This window comes from Astyanax mexicanus, chromosome 4 (genome assembly GCF_023375975.1).
Source record: "Astyanax mexicanus isolate ESR-SI-001 chromosome 4, AstMex3_surface, whole genome shotgun sequence".
Classification (NCBI taxonomy): domain Eukaryota; kingdom Metazoa; phylum Chordata; class Actinopteri; order Characiformes; family Acestrorhamphidae; genus Astyanax; species Astyanax mexicanus.
In genome coordinates, this window is record NC_064411.1 from 23,843,000 (window position 1) to 23,858,249 (window position 15,250).

At 36.0% G+C, this 15,250-nt stretch overlaps 5 protein-coding genes across 11 annotated transcripts in view; 2 read left to right on the forward strand and 3 right to left on the reverse strand.

Moving 5' to 3' along the window:
• Positions 1-15,250, reverse strand: part of LOC125780501 (zinc finger protein 239-like) — a 1,096,042-nt gene that overhangs the window by 1,049,550 nt on the left and 31,242 nt on the right. The window lies entirely within an intron of this gene.
• Positions 1-15,250, reverse strand: part of LOC125801190 (gastrula zinc finger protein XlCGF26.1-like) — a 305,433-nt gene that overhangs the window by 286,986 nt on the left and 3,197 nt on the right. The window lies entirely within an intron of this gene.
• LOC125801365 (zinc finger protein 239-like) overlaps positions 1-15,250 on the forward strand; it is a 362,996-nt gene that overhangs the window by 151,614 nt on the left and 196,132 nt on the right. The window lies entirely within an intron of this gene.
• LOC111188530 (zinc finger protein 239-like) overlaps positions 1-15,250 on the reverse strand; it is a 214,745-nt gene that overhangs the window by 59,693 nt on the left and 139,802 nt on the right. The window lies entirely within an intron of this gene.
• Positions 1-15,250, forward strand: part of LOC125801250 (zinc finger protein 271-like) — a 140,506-nt gene that overhangs the window by 5,422 nt on the left and 119,834 nt on the right. The window lies entirely within an intron of this gene.

Here is a 15,250-nt window from a genome sequence, read left to right on the forward strand (position 1 = left end):
AATAATCAATGCTTCACTTTGTGCTGGTCACCATACATATTCAAAATGTACCATGCAAGTTAACACTGTTCGAAAATTCAAACTACCCTCGATAGTAATAGTTTTTACGTTTGGAAATTGGTCTAAGTGGTGTGGAAACATTTGACTAAAAATGGAATGCATATTTATAAGATCATAGAGCTACGTCCAAAAACATTTGGCTAAATGTTGGCATCAAAAAACATTTGGCTATATAGTAGAATGCCAATAATTTCAGCTAATAGAACAGTGTCCAAAAACATTTGGCTAAAGAGTGAAATGAAAGTTAGGATGATAGAGCAGTTTTAAACCCATCAGAAGTGATTCAAGATGGCTGCATATATCCCCAACACATGAAACCCCAAGGTAAATATAAGGTACGTTGTAGAATATCACCCAAACCCATTACCACAATGCAACTACACAAACCTTGAAAAAGTATCACAAGAAGATGTGTGACATTTCTAGAGCTCAATAGTCAAGTAAAAAACATCTGAAAGCTTGATAAAATATATGACCTCATGTTGCATCTTGCAGTCAGTAAGTACAAGTCAGCCTGTCCAATTATTTATAAGTGATTTTATTGTTTTCAGTATTGTTTGCTTGCTTGCTACAATGTGTTATACAAAAAATGTTTGTGTTAACACATTTTTTTTAATTGTATAAATATATTGCACATACCACAATTCAACTCCTTCTGAACATTAAATTGTTCCATGATCCAAGAATTAAGAATAACTACATAAGTGAAAGAAATGAAACATGCAGCACATAAGGAATGTGGAATTGTTTTTATATTCATATTTTATATTATATGAAAAGTTCAGTGAATACAAAATGTCACATTATATTGGAATGTTTAAAACATTCAAATTAAATGACATTTACTAAGAATTACAAAAACGTCAAAATGTAACCGGTCTCATTACTGCATCTTGCAGATGAAGAGGGCTCATTAGAACCATGCAACAAAAGTGCAGCAGGGTCAGAGCCATCCACTGTGAACAAGAGAAAGATCTCTGAACAAGCTCCTTCATGCCCAGTTTACCAAAGAATGACACTAAAAATAAATCAGTGTTTCATTTAAATATACCTATATTTTGAATTGCATTAAATGAATGGTCTATCAATTTTATTTTCAGAGTTTAGTATTTGTTATTTAAATTGTTATTTTTAAATACATATAATACACATTGGAAGCAAATAATTTTAAAGTTCTCATATTTGCATTTGAATGTAGCGCTTTTAATGTATCTTGTAGTTATTACACTGTGAATTACACTATACTACACTCAACTCAACTAAAACTAAAGTTTGATTATAAAATAAATAGTGTAAATCGCTGGACAATTATTTTTCAGGACAATTTGGAATTGTTTGTTGCCTTTCTTGTGGGGAAAAAGTGATTAAATACCCATTCAGTTATTCTGAAGTCTAGTATTTTTATTAGTAAGAACTCCAGTTATAGATTTATTCACTATAATTCTACCTAGTAAAAAGTCCAGATCCATATATATATATATACACAAGAATTCTGACTACCTTTCACTTTTAGAAATTTACATTTTGGATATGTGCCATATTTTTTTTTATTTAATTTTGTGTATGTATAGTTCAGGTTTTAGTGTTAATAATATTTTTCCTATTTAGAACTGGGGTTTTACTAATTAGAATTTCCTTCAAAACATCTGCAAATTCAATTGCTACTAGTAATAATGTAATTGTAGATAAAAGAGAATCTATTTCCATGTAAATCATTAGTCTTGTTAATAATATTATTATTATTATTATTATTATTATTATTATTATTATATTTACGAAATTTTGGAATTTAGGCTAAAACGGCTTTACATGGCTATGTTGTATTTTTACATTTGCAAGCGGTTGTATGAAAAATGGATTTAAATGGGAAAACAGTAACAACTCCAGTTACAGTTATCTAATATTATTTAATATTTTGTATTAGTACAAATCAATCAAATCTCAACCCATATTAATTATGAATTCTGACTGTACAAATGTTTATTCATCTGATGTCAAATATCTCTAAAATTATTTTTCACTAGAAAAAAGTGTATTTTTTATATAGAGAAATAAAATATAGATATCTACACAGAGTTATCTGATTTACATTAAACTTCCCTTGTCTATAATCACTTTTTTACTAGTAAAATTCCACACTTCTGTAAGGGATTTCTAAATAATACAAATGCTAATTTAAGTAATTGAATTGAATTTTCAGTAGTAAAAATGAGCATTATGTAAGTGAGATTTCATATAAATCAATGGAAACATATTACTATTAAAAACAACATTAATGATCCTGCTAACAAGACTAGTCAAAATTAGTTTATAGGTCTGTTTTATACCTGAATTATAATGAAGAGATTATGATTGTGGCTATGCATTTATGTTTTTTTTAGATGGAACAAAACTTTGGAAGAGCCTCGCCCTACCAGAGAGGATGTTACATTCACATAAAATCTCGAATGTGACCCAAACAACTGCAGTATCCTTCACTTTCGAAGAGACGGTGTCAGCTGATCCCACAACTAATCCCCTCTGTGCACTGAGGGATCAGTCGTCAGTGTTTACTTTATACCTGACAGAGGGAAATGAGGGCAAAGTGACCCTGGATCAGACCTATATGTTTAAAAATCATATAGATTAAAAATGAGAAAGCATACATAAATGCCAACACTGACATTTACAGGACATGCAACATGCCTGTAAGATAAAAAAATTGTGGAAAAGGCAGCAAACATAGTCTGTCCATCAAGCGTTGAGACAAAGCTTGACGAGATCAAATCTGCAAAAGGCTTTGTGACTGTGCAGGAGCAAATAACATCAGTGAGTGTTTTAATAGCTGTATAAACATTGCTTCATGAAAAAGGACTTCATACTAGTCATTGTGACTGGGGGCTAGCAAACTGTACTTTAAACTGACAGACAACCTTAACAACTAACAACAACCTGTCTTAATGAGATGTTCCACAGCGAAATTATATAAAATACAATATTAGAAAATATTTTGTTTCAGTGGGAAATGTTTCAGCTAGCTAGGTTAGCTAAATGTAACTACTTTATTTCAGTGTGGAATGTTATAATTAGCTAGGTTAGCTAATGTTTAATTTATTTAAAAGTGGAACGATCTAGCTAGCTAGGTTAGCTAATGTTTACCTCATTTCAAACCGGAAAGATTTAGCTAGCTAGGTTAACTAATGTTAAATACTTAATTTCAGAGTGGAATTGTTTAGCTAGCTAGGTTAGCTAATGTTAACTACTTTATATCAGTGTGAAATGTTTTAGCTAGCTAGGTTAGCTAATGTTTACTTCATTTCAAAGTGGAAAGAATTAGCTAGCTAGGTTAGCTAAATGTAACTACTCTATTTCAGTGTGCAATGTTGTAGTTAGCTATGTTAGCTAATGTTTAATTTATTTGAAAGTGGAACGATCTAGCTAGCTAGGTAAGCTAATGTTAACATTATTTCAGAGTGGAAAGTTTTAGCTAGCTAGGTTAGCTATCTAGGTTAACTACTTTATTTCAGTGTGGAATGTTTTAGTTACCTAGGCTAGCTAATGTTTATTTTATTTGAAAGTGGAAAGATCTAGCTAGCTAGGTTAGATAATGTTAACTACTTTATTTAAGAGTGGAATTATTTAGCTAGCTATGTTAGCTAACGTAACTACTTTTTTTCAGTGTGGAATGTTTTATCTAGCTAGGTAAGCTAATGCTAAATACTTAATTTCAGAGTTGAATGTTTTAGCTATCTAGGTTAGCTAATGTTAACTACTCTGTTTCAGTGTGGAATGTATTAGCTAGCTAGGTTAGCCAATGTTTACTTCATTTCAAAGTGGAAAGATTTAGCTAGTTAGGTTAGCTTATTTTAACTACATTATTTAAGTGTGGAATGTTTTAGCTAGCTAGGTAAGCTAATGTTAACTACTTTATTTCAGTGTGGGATAGCTAGCTAGGTTAGCTAATATTAACTACTTTATTTCAGTGTGGGATGTTTTAGCTAGCTACTTTAGGTAATTTTAACTACTTTATTTCAGTGTGGGATGTTTTAGCTAGCTAGGTAAGCTAATGTTAACTACTTTATTTCAGTGTGGGATAGCTAGCTAGGTTAGCTAATATTAACTACTTTATTTCAGTGTGGGATGTTTTAGCTAGCTAGGTTAGCTAAAATTAACTACTTTATTTCAGTGTGGAATGTTTTAGCTAGCTAGTGTGGAATGTTTAGCTAGCTAGGTTAGCTATTATTAACTACTTTATTTCAGTGTGGAATGTTTTAGCTAGCTTGGTTAGCTAATGTTTACTTAATTTCAAAGTAGAAAGATTTAGCTAATTAGGTTAGCTAATGTTAACTACTTTATTTTAGTGTGGTAGGTTTTAGCTAGCTAGGTTAGCTAATGTTAACTACTCTGTTTCAATGTGGAATGTTTTTGATAGCTAGTTTAGCTAATGTTTACTTAATTTCAAAGTGGAAAGATTTAGCTAGCTAGGTTAGCTAATGTTAACTACTCTATTTCAGTGTGGAAGGTTTTAGCTAGCTAGGTTAGCTAATGTTAACTGCTTTATTTTACTGTGGAATGTTTTAGCTAGCTAGGTTAGCTAATATTAACTACTCTGTTTCAGTGTGGAATGTTTTGATAGTTAGTTTAGCTAATGTTTACTTCATTTCAAAGTGGAAAGATTTAGCTAGTTAGGTTCTCATTTTAACTACTTTATTTCAGCGTGAAATGTTTTAGCTAGCTAGGTTAGCAAATGTTTACTTCATTTCAAAGTGGACATATTCAGTTAGTTAGGTTAGCTCATTTTAATTACTTTATTTAAATGTGGAATGTTTTAGCTAGCTAGGACAGCTAACGCTAACTATTCTATTTCAGTGTGGCTTGTTTTAGCTAGCTAGGTTAGCTAATGTTTACTTAATTTCAAAATGGAAAGATTTATCTAGCTAGGTTAGCTATTGTTAACTACTTTATTTCAGAGTGGAAAGATTTAGCAAATTAGGTTAGCTAATGTTAACTACTTCATTTAAGTGTGGAATGTTTCAGCTAGCTATGTTAGCTAATGTTAACTACTCTATTTCAGTGTGGAATGTTTTAGCTAGCTAGGTTAGCTAATGTTTAATTTATTTGAAAGTAGAAAGATCTAGATAGCTAGGTCAGCTAATGTTAACTATATTTCAGTGTGGAATGTTTCAGCTAGCTAGGTTAGCTAATTTTAACTACGTTATTTCAGTGTGAAATGTTTCATCTAGCTAGGACAGCTAATGTTAACTACTCTATTTCAGTGTGGAATGTTTTAGCTAGCTAGGTTAGCTAATGTTTACTTCATTTCAAAGTGGAAAGATTTAGCTAGCTAGGTTAGCTATTGTGAACTACTTTATTTCAGAGTGGAAAGATTTAGCAAGTTAGGTTAGCTAATGTTAACTACTTCATTTAAGTGTGGAATGTTGTAGTTAGCTAGGTTAGCTAATGTTAACTTAATTTCAAAGTGGAAAGATTTACCTAGTTAGGTTAGCTAATTTTAACTACTTTATTTCAGTGTGAAATGTTTCAGCTAGCTATGTTAGCTAATGTTAACTACTCTATTTCAGTGTGGAATGTTTTAGCTAGCTAGGGTGGCTAATGTTTAATTTATTTGAAAGTGGAAAGATCTAGCTAGCTAGGTTAGCTAATGTTAACTATATTTCAGTGTGGAATGTTTCAGCTAGCTACTTCAGGTAATGTGAACTACTTTATTTCAGTGTGGAATGTCTTAGTTAGCTACATTAGCTAATGTTTACTTTATTTCAGTGTGAAATGTTTTAGCTAGCTAGGTTAACTAATGTTAACTACTTTATTTCAGAGTGGACTTATTTAGCTAGCTATGTTAGCTAATGTTAATTACTTTATTTAAGTGTGGAATGTTTTAGCTAGCTAGGTTAGCTAATATTAACTGCTTTATTTAAGTGTGGAATGTTTTAGCCAGCTAGGTTAGCTAATGTTAACTACTTTATTTCCGTGTAGAATGTTTTAGCCAGCTAGGTTAGCTAATGTTAACTACTTTATTTCAGTGTGGAATTGTTTTGCTCAGGGTTCTGCAGGGAAGATCTCTGAGCAAATGGTCCACGTTAGCCTCCTGACAGCAAATACACTCGGTTGCAGTCGGCACGGCAGTGCAGTGACCACATCTGCACTAGGTAAAGTTAGCAGTGTTGCCAACTCCTCAGTAAGGAAAGTAGCTATTGGCTTTCCTAAAAGTCGCTAGAAGTTGCTAAATGACGTCATCGCCTAATTTGCATAATACATGTTTTTGAAGCTGTAAAAGATTAGGGTTGTGGGAGAGAAAAAAGTGAGTAAAAACACCATAAATGTGTTGGAAATGTTACAAATGAACAACTTCTGTTGCTTTTTAAATAGGAGGTCACTTTTTTACAGTAACTTACGTGAATTACATAAATACGTTTTTTGCCATGTTCTTATATGTTCAAGTGTTATTATAAGAGCAGCAGTTAGCCGGAACTGTTAGTCTACGTTTTTTGTTTTATTTTATTTTTATTTTTTACGTTTTCTTTATTTTTTTTAACCTATCATAGACAAATTGTTCAATGGTTCAATAGATATTTAGCTTTTTATAAAGAGGCAGACACTGTGGAGGAGGTGAGTGACAGGCTATGTGGTGAATGAGGTGAGTGAATGACTGATACTGTGTGAGTTAAATTAAGGGATTTCTGTTCATGTCACACTGAAGACACATTAATATTTATACTTCTGCTCTGTAGATACAGAGCGGGGTCAGTCAGCGGCGGCTGTGGGCACGCGCGATTCATTTACAGTGTGTTGGTGGAGCGGTGTGTGTGTGTTCTGACAGTCAGACTGCACTGTGAGTGGTGTGCTGCAGCGTGGAGGACAGTAACTGAAGAGCGCGTGTTCATCTCAGAGTCGCCAAAAGTCTCCAATAACACCACAAAAACTCGCTAGATTTGTCGCTAGTCGCTTTTTTACAAAAAAAGTCGCTAGAGGGTCTGAAAAGTCGCTAAATATAGCGACAAAGTCGCTAAGTTGGCAACACTGAAAGTTAGTGTTACTGACCCTCTCCACCCATACAGGAACCGCTGGCTGCTCTTCTGTATAAAACAGAGTTTGTACCAATAATCTGTCTCGTCTCCTCACTGGCTCGAACGCATAAACCATTGGGTTTCTAGGAAACAGATCAAAACCCCTTTCAGCTTCGTCTTCATCCATAGTCTCGGTAAACATCAAGCTCTTTTCCTTAACCGTGACCGAAAGCTATGTACTTGGGCTCTTCAACCAACCAACCTCGTAACGTCACTAATGCTGCACGGGCAAAATGGTGGCGCACTAGCGCAAACGTTTAATTCATCATATCAATAATGATTGTGGTTTTTCTATACTTTTAAAAACATCTCTCTCCTGATCTAATCAGGCCCCTAGCAAAAAGAGTAATAATGATAATGATAACAATAATAATGATTATCAATTATTATTGGTATTACCACTAACATGACCCACTACACCACAACTTAGGTGACTTTGAAGCTCAGATGGTTTAAATACTTCAAGTAAAGGAGAAATCTGTTGTGAAACATGACGAGTACGAATAGTTGAATAACCCGCCTCAATTCTTCCCCAGTATTCTGTAGGGTAATTTGCCACAGCATGACTTAGATTAAACTCGGATGTGAGGAATCCCAGAATATGAAATGATGACCAATGGGTCAGAGCTTACAATTTAAAATATATTAAAGTTTACTGGAAAAAGAGTTTCAGCAATTAATAAATTAATAAATATATATTAGAAAAGAGTAAAATTACATCAACAAACACATCGATCGACACATTCACAACCCAGAGAGATAGCCCTCCAGACTTAATCCCAGCAGTTATACATTTATGCAAATGACATGTGATTGGACATAATTGATCAATATGATTACGTCTGCAGAGTCCAGTTTGTTTATACAGTTTCATTGACGTGATCAGCTCCAGCTTGTCTGAGCAACAGGTTCTTATCATGGTGTTGTTCAGCTCTGTGTCCTTAATGAACACAGCAAACAGTCCTTGTGTTCCAAACAATCCTTAAGTGTCCTAAAATCTGTGAGAAGATGAAACAGAGGAAAAAAGTGGATGGAAAGATCTTCTGGCCTGTGTGCGACTTTATGGCGTGTAGAACAGGCAAGCGCTGGCTATCTGAGGAGAGGTTCCCAGCACTTCACTCAGAGAGCTTGTTGTCTCCTAGTTCATATGCACTGGTCCCAGAACAGCATTGAAGCTTCTCTGCCACTCAGAGTCACGTTCTCCTCACAGCTCTCACTGTTGATAAACACTCTGAACTTCCTGATTCCTGAAAAAATACGAACAACCTCCAAAGTGTCATTGTGACAGTTAAAAAGAGAGGAAAGTTCATAAGGTTATTTAGTAAATTATTAAGTGAACAGTAAAAATAATAACTGTATATATAAATATATAAAACCATTAAGAATAAGAGTGTGAAGATGTGGTTATCTCCAATCACACCCTCACTATCTATCTATCTAATATTGTAGAAAAGTAATTTAAAGTCACAAAGTGAACTGTATTTCACTTGTCCTGGAGGAAATTCCCTTTTGAAATACATGAGGTGGGCTTAAACGGTTCCGCAGAAAAGAATGCTAAAAAAGACAATTTCCTTTCAAAATCTAAGATATGCTCACAAATCCATGCATGAAGTTAAATATAATTTGCTTCAAACATTACAGCAGCTATTACTATGCCCACATTCAGAAATATAATGTTTTTGTCATTGAATATTAACATGTGCTCGCTGCAGTCTGCATGCATTTTGATGGGCTATACCATTTAAGCCCACCTGTAAAATAAGCTAATTTGTCAAATTAATCGGCTTCATAGAACAATTTGTGATGCATTTGTCTAAATATCAATGTTAAATGTATAACAAAAAGCTTACTATTTGTAGCTGACAACCTTAATTCTTGTGGAAGTGTAGCATTAACAGGACTAGGGGTGTTAGCATTAGCTTCAGCTATGATTGCTAGCTCATAAACTCATTTCCATTTGAAGGCCAGTGTTGTGCCAGTTCACAGCTTTTCTGAACTAGTTCAAGTTCTGTTCATACATGCTCTAAGTGAACAGTTCACATTCAAAGTTCAGTTCATTTTACTTTTTTCCACACTACAAGCTAGAAATCACTATACGTTCTTTGCAACTGCTCCGCGTCAGTCGGTCTCTCTCTCGTGCTTCTCGCCCTCGCTGTTGGTCTCTCTCGCGCTCTCGTTGTTGGTCGTGTGATTTGTACACAATAAAAAATTTTGTGAAAGTAACACACCATTTGATTGGATAAAGTAATGGATGCCAAAATATATGTTTTCCTTTGTTTGTAAACTGTATCTATCTTTAAGCTAAATTTAACCTGAATGAAATGAAAATAAAAGAATATACATCGTCAATATAATTCAAATCAGTAAAACTTCAATAAACACCAAAACACAAATATTGAAAAATAAAAAACAACAATTACATATAAAAGTAAACACAAATCTCACAACACAATATTAAATCAGCTTAATTTAACATTACATTTAAAAAGCTGTTTACTTTTCATCCTGAAAAGACAAAACTGAAACAATATTGTTTTGATGTGCAAAAACAAACAGAATAATTAAAGCACTTCCACAAATCTGTAAATTCATCCTTCAAGCCTCATAGTTTCCTTTCATTTGCCAAGCTCTCCCGTGGCATCAGAGAGGCAAAGCACACCTACGCAAAGAAAATCCACGCCCACTTCCAGGACACTACTGACACTCGGCGCATGTGGCAGGGCATCCAGACCATTACCAACTACAAGTCACCTTCACCTGCTTGTAACAGTGATGCCTCCCTTACAGATGCCCTGAACTCCTGACTACCGTCCCATTGCACTTACTCCCATCATCATGAAGTGCTTTGAGAAGCTGGTCATGAGGCACATCAAAAACCAGCTCCCCTCTTCACTGCAGTTTGCGTATCGTCCAAACAGATCAACAGACGATGCCATCTCTACTGCGCTCCACCTGGCTCTTACCCACCTGGACAACTTCGAATGCAGTTCATCGACTTAAGTTCAGCATTCCACACCATCATCCCTCAGCATCTGATCGGAAAACTGAACTTGCTGGGCCTGAACTCCTCCCTCTGTAACTGGGTTTTGGGCTTCCTGACTGAGAGACCACAATCAGTCAGGATTGGAAACCAGACAAACCAAGTCTCCCTGAAGCTGCAGGAGTCTCCCGCATTTCGGTAGTGGCTCCCTGATGCCCGCGAGTCACATATAATCTCCTGGAATTCAGAATGAGTGCCCCAAGAGGCGACAGACTTTTTTTCACACAGGCGACAGACTTTTTTTCTCTAATAGCGTGTCGGAAGGAGCGAGAGAAAACAGGGAGGGTTCTGAATTGCCTGTTCTCTGCAAAGAGTCTCTGAGACATCCAATCAGTTTTTAGTGTGGGCAGGCAGTGTTTTCACCCCCCTCCCGGACAGGAATTGTTCAGTGAGTGAGAGAAAGCAGATCATGACGGATGCAGGGAAAGCAGAGGCTGGGCCTTCCAAAAAGAAAAAATATAAAACTCATTTCACCTCTGAATACTCTAAATAAATAAATAAAATTAATTAAAATAAGAGTAAAGTTTCGTTATCCTTTAGTGTGTGTGCAAGTTTTTTTTGTTCTGTTTTTTTTTTGGCCGGGGGGTAACCTCCCTGAAATCAACTTTTGCAACTTGAGATGTCTGGGAAACAACACCTCCAGTACCACCATACTGAGCACCTGCACCCCACAGGGTGTGCTCAGTCCACTGCTGTTCACTCTGCTAACTCATGACTGTACTGCGAAGTACAGCTCATACCACATCGTCAAGTTCGCTGATGACACAACTGTAGTTGGCCTCATCAGCAAGAACGACGAGTCCGCATACAGAGAGGAGGTGCAGTGGCTGATGGACTGGTGCGGAACCAACAACCTATCTCTAGAGGACATAAACTCTAGTCTGTGCAGTCGAAGCAGTCCTGCAGCACAGCGTCTCCGTCACTGGGCCACACAGTTATGGTCTTCTGTGTGGGTTTGGAGCGTCGCAGAGGGGGATGGTATGCGGGGACCAGCATGATAGAGATGTGGTCAGAGAGCGCGGAGGAGCTGTAGTCTGCCCAGTGAAGCTCGTGTATTATTGTCCATAGTTGCTGTTTTACTGACCAAACTGTCCTTAAATCCTCAAAAGTTCAGTTCTGCTATAACTCACACGCGTGGGTTCAAAACCGGCATAAAAACAGCTCAAAATAGGGTGTTCGCTAGGAGCGTGAGAGGCCGCTGCACTACTGCGCCGCCATCTTTTCATTCATCTTTTTTTCACCTTTTTTAAAGTGTAGTTGGTGAATGACTATGCTTTTCAAAAAAACAAAACAACACAACCCACAAGCACTCCCAATTAAAAAACTTTATAAGCATATGAATACAAGTTAAACACATGCTACTGTACCTTTGGAAGTAATTGTATATTTACCCTTTTAAGCCTGAACCATTAAAAGAAAATTTCTTTCTGAATTTCAATCTGAAATTGACTATTATGTTTCACTTCAACACAAATACATTTCACACTGGATTTCTGCATTGGGCGCCTTTGAGTATTTAACAAACAATAACATAAGACAATCTCAGGCCTATAGGTTTCATGTCAAACATATGTTGAGAAAAAACAATGAGATTGCAGATCTGCAATATAAAATCCATTTATTAAAACACAGATGAGTAAATATAGAGGTGAAGCAATAAAAAGATAATAGTTTGTAGTGGATAAAAACTATTAAGAAACTACATGATTTGGATATTCTTAGTAAATTTGGAGATTAAAAAACCTTAAGCAACATATAATATTCAATAAGGAAAAGATAAGAGAGTATAAAACTTGAGTAATACAACAACCAAATATCCCTCTATGGTAACAGATTTTTAATCGGACTGAACCATAGACAAACGAGAACAGCAGCAGAGGGAGTGAATGAGCCTGCTACCTTACTGCGCTACACAAGCTTGGAGTGGGTTGATTTCAGTATGAGAGCTACGGCTGGAGCGTTTTATTTAACTTCTGGAAAGGATTTCGTTGGCCTTTTGTGGGTCTGGATGCTCCTCCGGTCCACACGGCAGTACCCAGCACAGTGTCGCCTCTCTCTGTTACTCTGGGTCTCTCTTTTGGAAGCACTCTCTCTGGGAGTTCCTCAGGTGGTGTTTTCACTTCTTTCATACAGATGGGCCTAGCGGTTAATAGCATTAAGCTATGCTATGCTAAGCTAAGCTTGGGGAACTAAGGACGGCACAACTAAGTCCACAGAGTGAAAACAGAGATGCTAGAAATGAATAGAAATAATCTAATCTGCATAGAAATAATCTAATCTGCATATACTAGAAAGGAGATTAAAAGCATTAAAATCATAAGCTTTTAATGTTTAGTTGCAAACTACAAATCCTACTCTACCCCTAACAACTATGACATCTACATTTTAAAGACTAAGTTATGCTATGCTAATCTAATATCTGGTGCAAGCACTGGCAGTGCCGTCATTTGAACTTAAACAACCTTCCCTTCTTCAGAACTAAACTCCTACTGTAACTACCCTAAAAACTGATCTCTGTCCCACAAAGAATGTCCTGGAATATCAAACATACGAGAAAACATAACATGAAATTCAATAAACATCATCCCTGAATACGATTAATTTTGCTGAACCTGTAAAATCCATTGTTAAATTCAGTTCATGTTTGTTTCTGGTGGAACGTGTCCAAAGTGACAAAGTGAAACATTTTTTGTAGGATAAGGTGTTCTGTCTGAAAGATTTACGCACTTTTAATTGCCTTGGGATTTAAATTTGGAATAGTTTACTCTCCTGTGTGAATGCGCTGGTGATTTTTGAGATTACGCTGTGTAGTAAAACTCCTCTTGCAGTCTGAGCAGTGATACGGTTTCTCTCCAGTGTGAATGCGCTGATGCAGTTTGAGAGTATTTTGTTGACTAAAACTCTGCCCACAGTCTGAGCAGTAATAAGGTTTCTCTCCTGTGTGAATGCGCTGGTGTATTTTGAGAGTACTCGGTGCAGTAAAACTTTTTTCCCACAGTCTGAGCAGTAATACTGTTTTTCTCCGGTGTGAATGCGCTGGTGCAGTTTGAGATTACTCTGTATAGTAAAACTCTTCCCACAGTCTGAGCAGTGATATGGTTTCTCTCCTGTGTGAATGCGCTGGTGTTTTTTGAGACTACTCTGTTGATTAAAACTGTTCCCACAGTCTGAGCAGTGATATGGTTTCTCTCCTGTGTGAATGCGCTGGTGTATTTTGAGAGTACTCGGTGCAGTAAAACTGTTCCCACAGTCTGAGCAGTAATACAGTTTCTCTCCTGTGTGAATGCGCTGGTGTATTTTGAGATTACTCTGTATAGTAAAACTCTTCCCACAGTCTAAACATTGATACGGTTTCTGTCCTGTGTGAATGCGCTGGTGTTTTTTGAGATTACTCTGTTGAGTAAAACTCTTCCCACAGTCTGAGCAGTGATATGGGTTCTCTCCTGTGTGAATGCGTTGGTGTTTTTTGAGATTACTCTGTTTAGTAAAACTCTTGGCAGAGTGCTGATGTTTCTCCATGTCGGGACTTGGCTTCATTTGCCTTTTAAATGTAGCAAACAATTTCTGTGTGTTCTGGAGATTCTTCAGGACGGCTTGTGCTTCACTTCCTTCAGCAGTTTAACATTGCTCTTAGTTAAATATCCTGGTTGTTGGTGATGAATTTCAGGAGAATATTTTCATTTCTAGAAAACACAAAGAAAAATGCAGTTGTATATTAAAATAAAAGCAAGTCAATTTCGGTACTTTTTTCCACTTCTAAGTCCATAGTGTAGCCACTAGAGGTAGCCCACCTTTTATCACTTGCAATAATCAGGCTGATGCCTGTTTACTACCTTTATAAAAACTGCCCACTGTTCAGACAGACAGTCTTGATTCTGTTCTGGTCTCACTAGAACCTGAGAACGTAAAGAAAGAAGAAAAAAAAAATGTTACCCTTTAATCTGAAGCTTCGAGGCTTGTGCCGAAAAAAAAAAAGAAACGACACACATTGGTTCGAATCACTCTTCCGATGATTGATTCATTCTACATTGATCACGTGACCAATGATGTCCGAAGCTTTTTCCTTCACACCAATTTATAAAACATTCCTGATTTTTTTTACAACTCCTGATAACATTATTTTCCAACACATTAGCTTCAGACTGACAGTGATATGCACTCCTTAAGTCCTTTTTTTGTAGATCACAAGTGAAAATTTGGTGAGAAATGTAAATGTAATTGTGCTTTTTACCCAGAAAGACTCCAGCTCCACATCAATGGCTTAACTGATTTGTTTACTAACTCAATACAGCGAACACGGTGGTGAATCACAGCATCCTGTCGAAGCCCAAGTTCATCTGCAGAACCAGAGAGCAGCAGAAGCTCTACACCAGCAGATTCAGAGCAGCAGCTCCAAATTTAATCAACTCTAACTAAATGTAACTAAAGCAGTAAATTACTCTAGCACTTCCACCTTAATTATTATCAATTATTCTTAGTTGTCCTGGAAATGTAACAAAACGTTTAGTGAATAAAATAAAATGACTATATTAACTCATACAGTGTATTTCAGCAGTTTGGAATGAATATGCTCGAGAGAGAGTGAACTCTTGTCCTGACTCTTTCCTATTTTTATGTTCTAGAAATTAGATAATATTACTTTTTTCCAGATGAGGGACCGAATGACATAAATCCTTGGGTTTTACAGATTGAGTGGGTCGATGACGAGGCAGAGAGCACAGGATAAGATTGGCTAACATTCTCTCTCACAAGGAAACCCGGGTGCTTTTTAATTATTTTATTATAATAAATGTTCTTTTATTCAAAATACAGTATCAGTGGAGACTTATTTTATGCATCTACATACCATCACAGCTCCAGAAATTACATTTTAATTAGGGGTGTGACAAGACACTAATATCACAAGACCAGACACGATAATGGGTTCACGAGAAGAGACGAGATTTAAAAATTAAATTTTAAAGAAAACTTGAAAAATGAAAAATGGCTTAAACTATTTTTTGTTTTATTTTAAAAAATCATTTAACGCAAACTTAACAGACTGGTTTCTCTCACATTGATTCTATAAGAAATAGAAATAAGAATA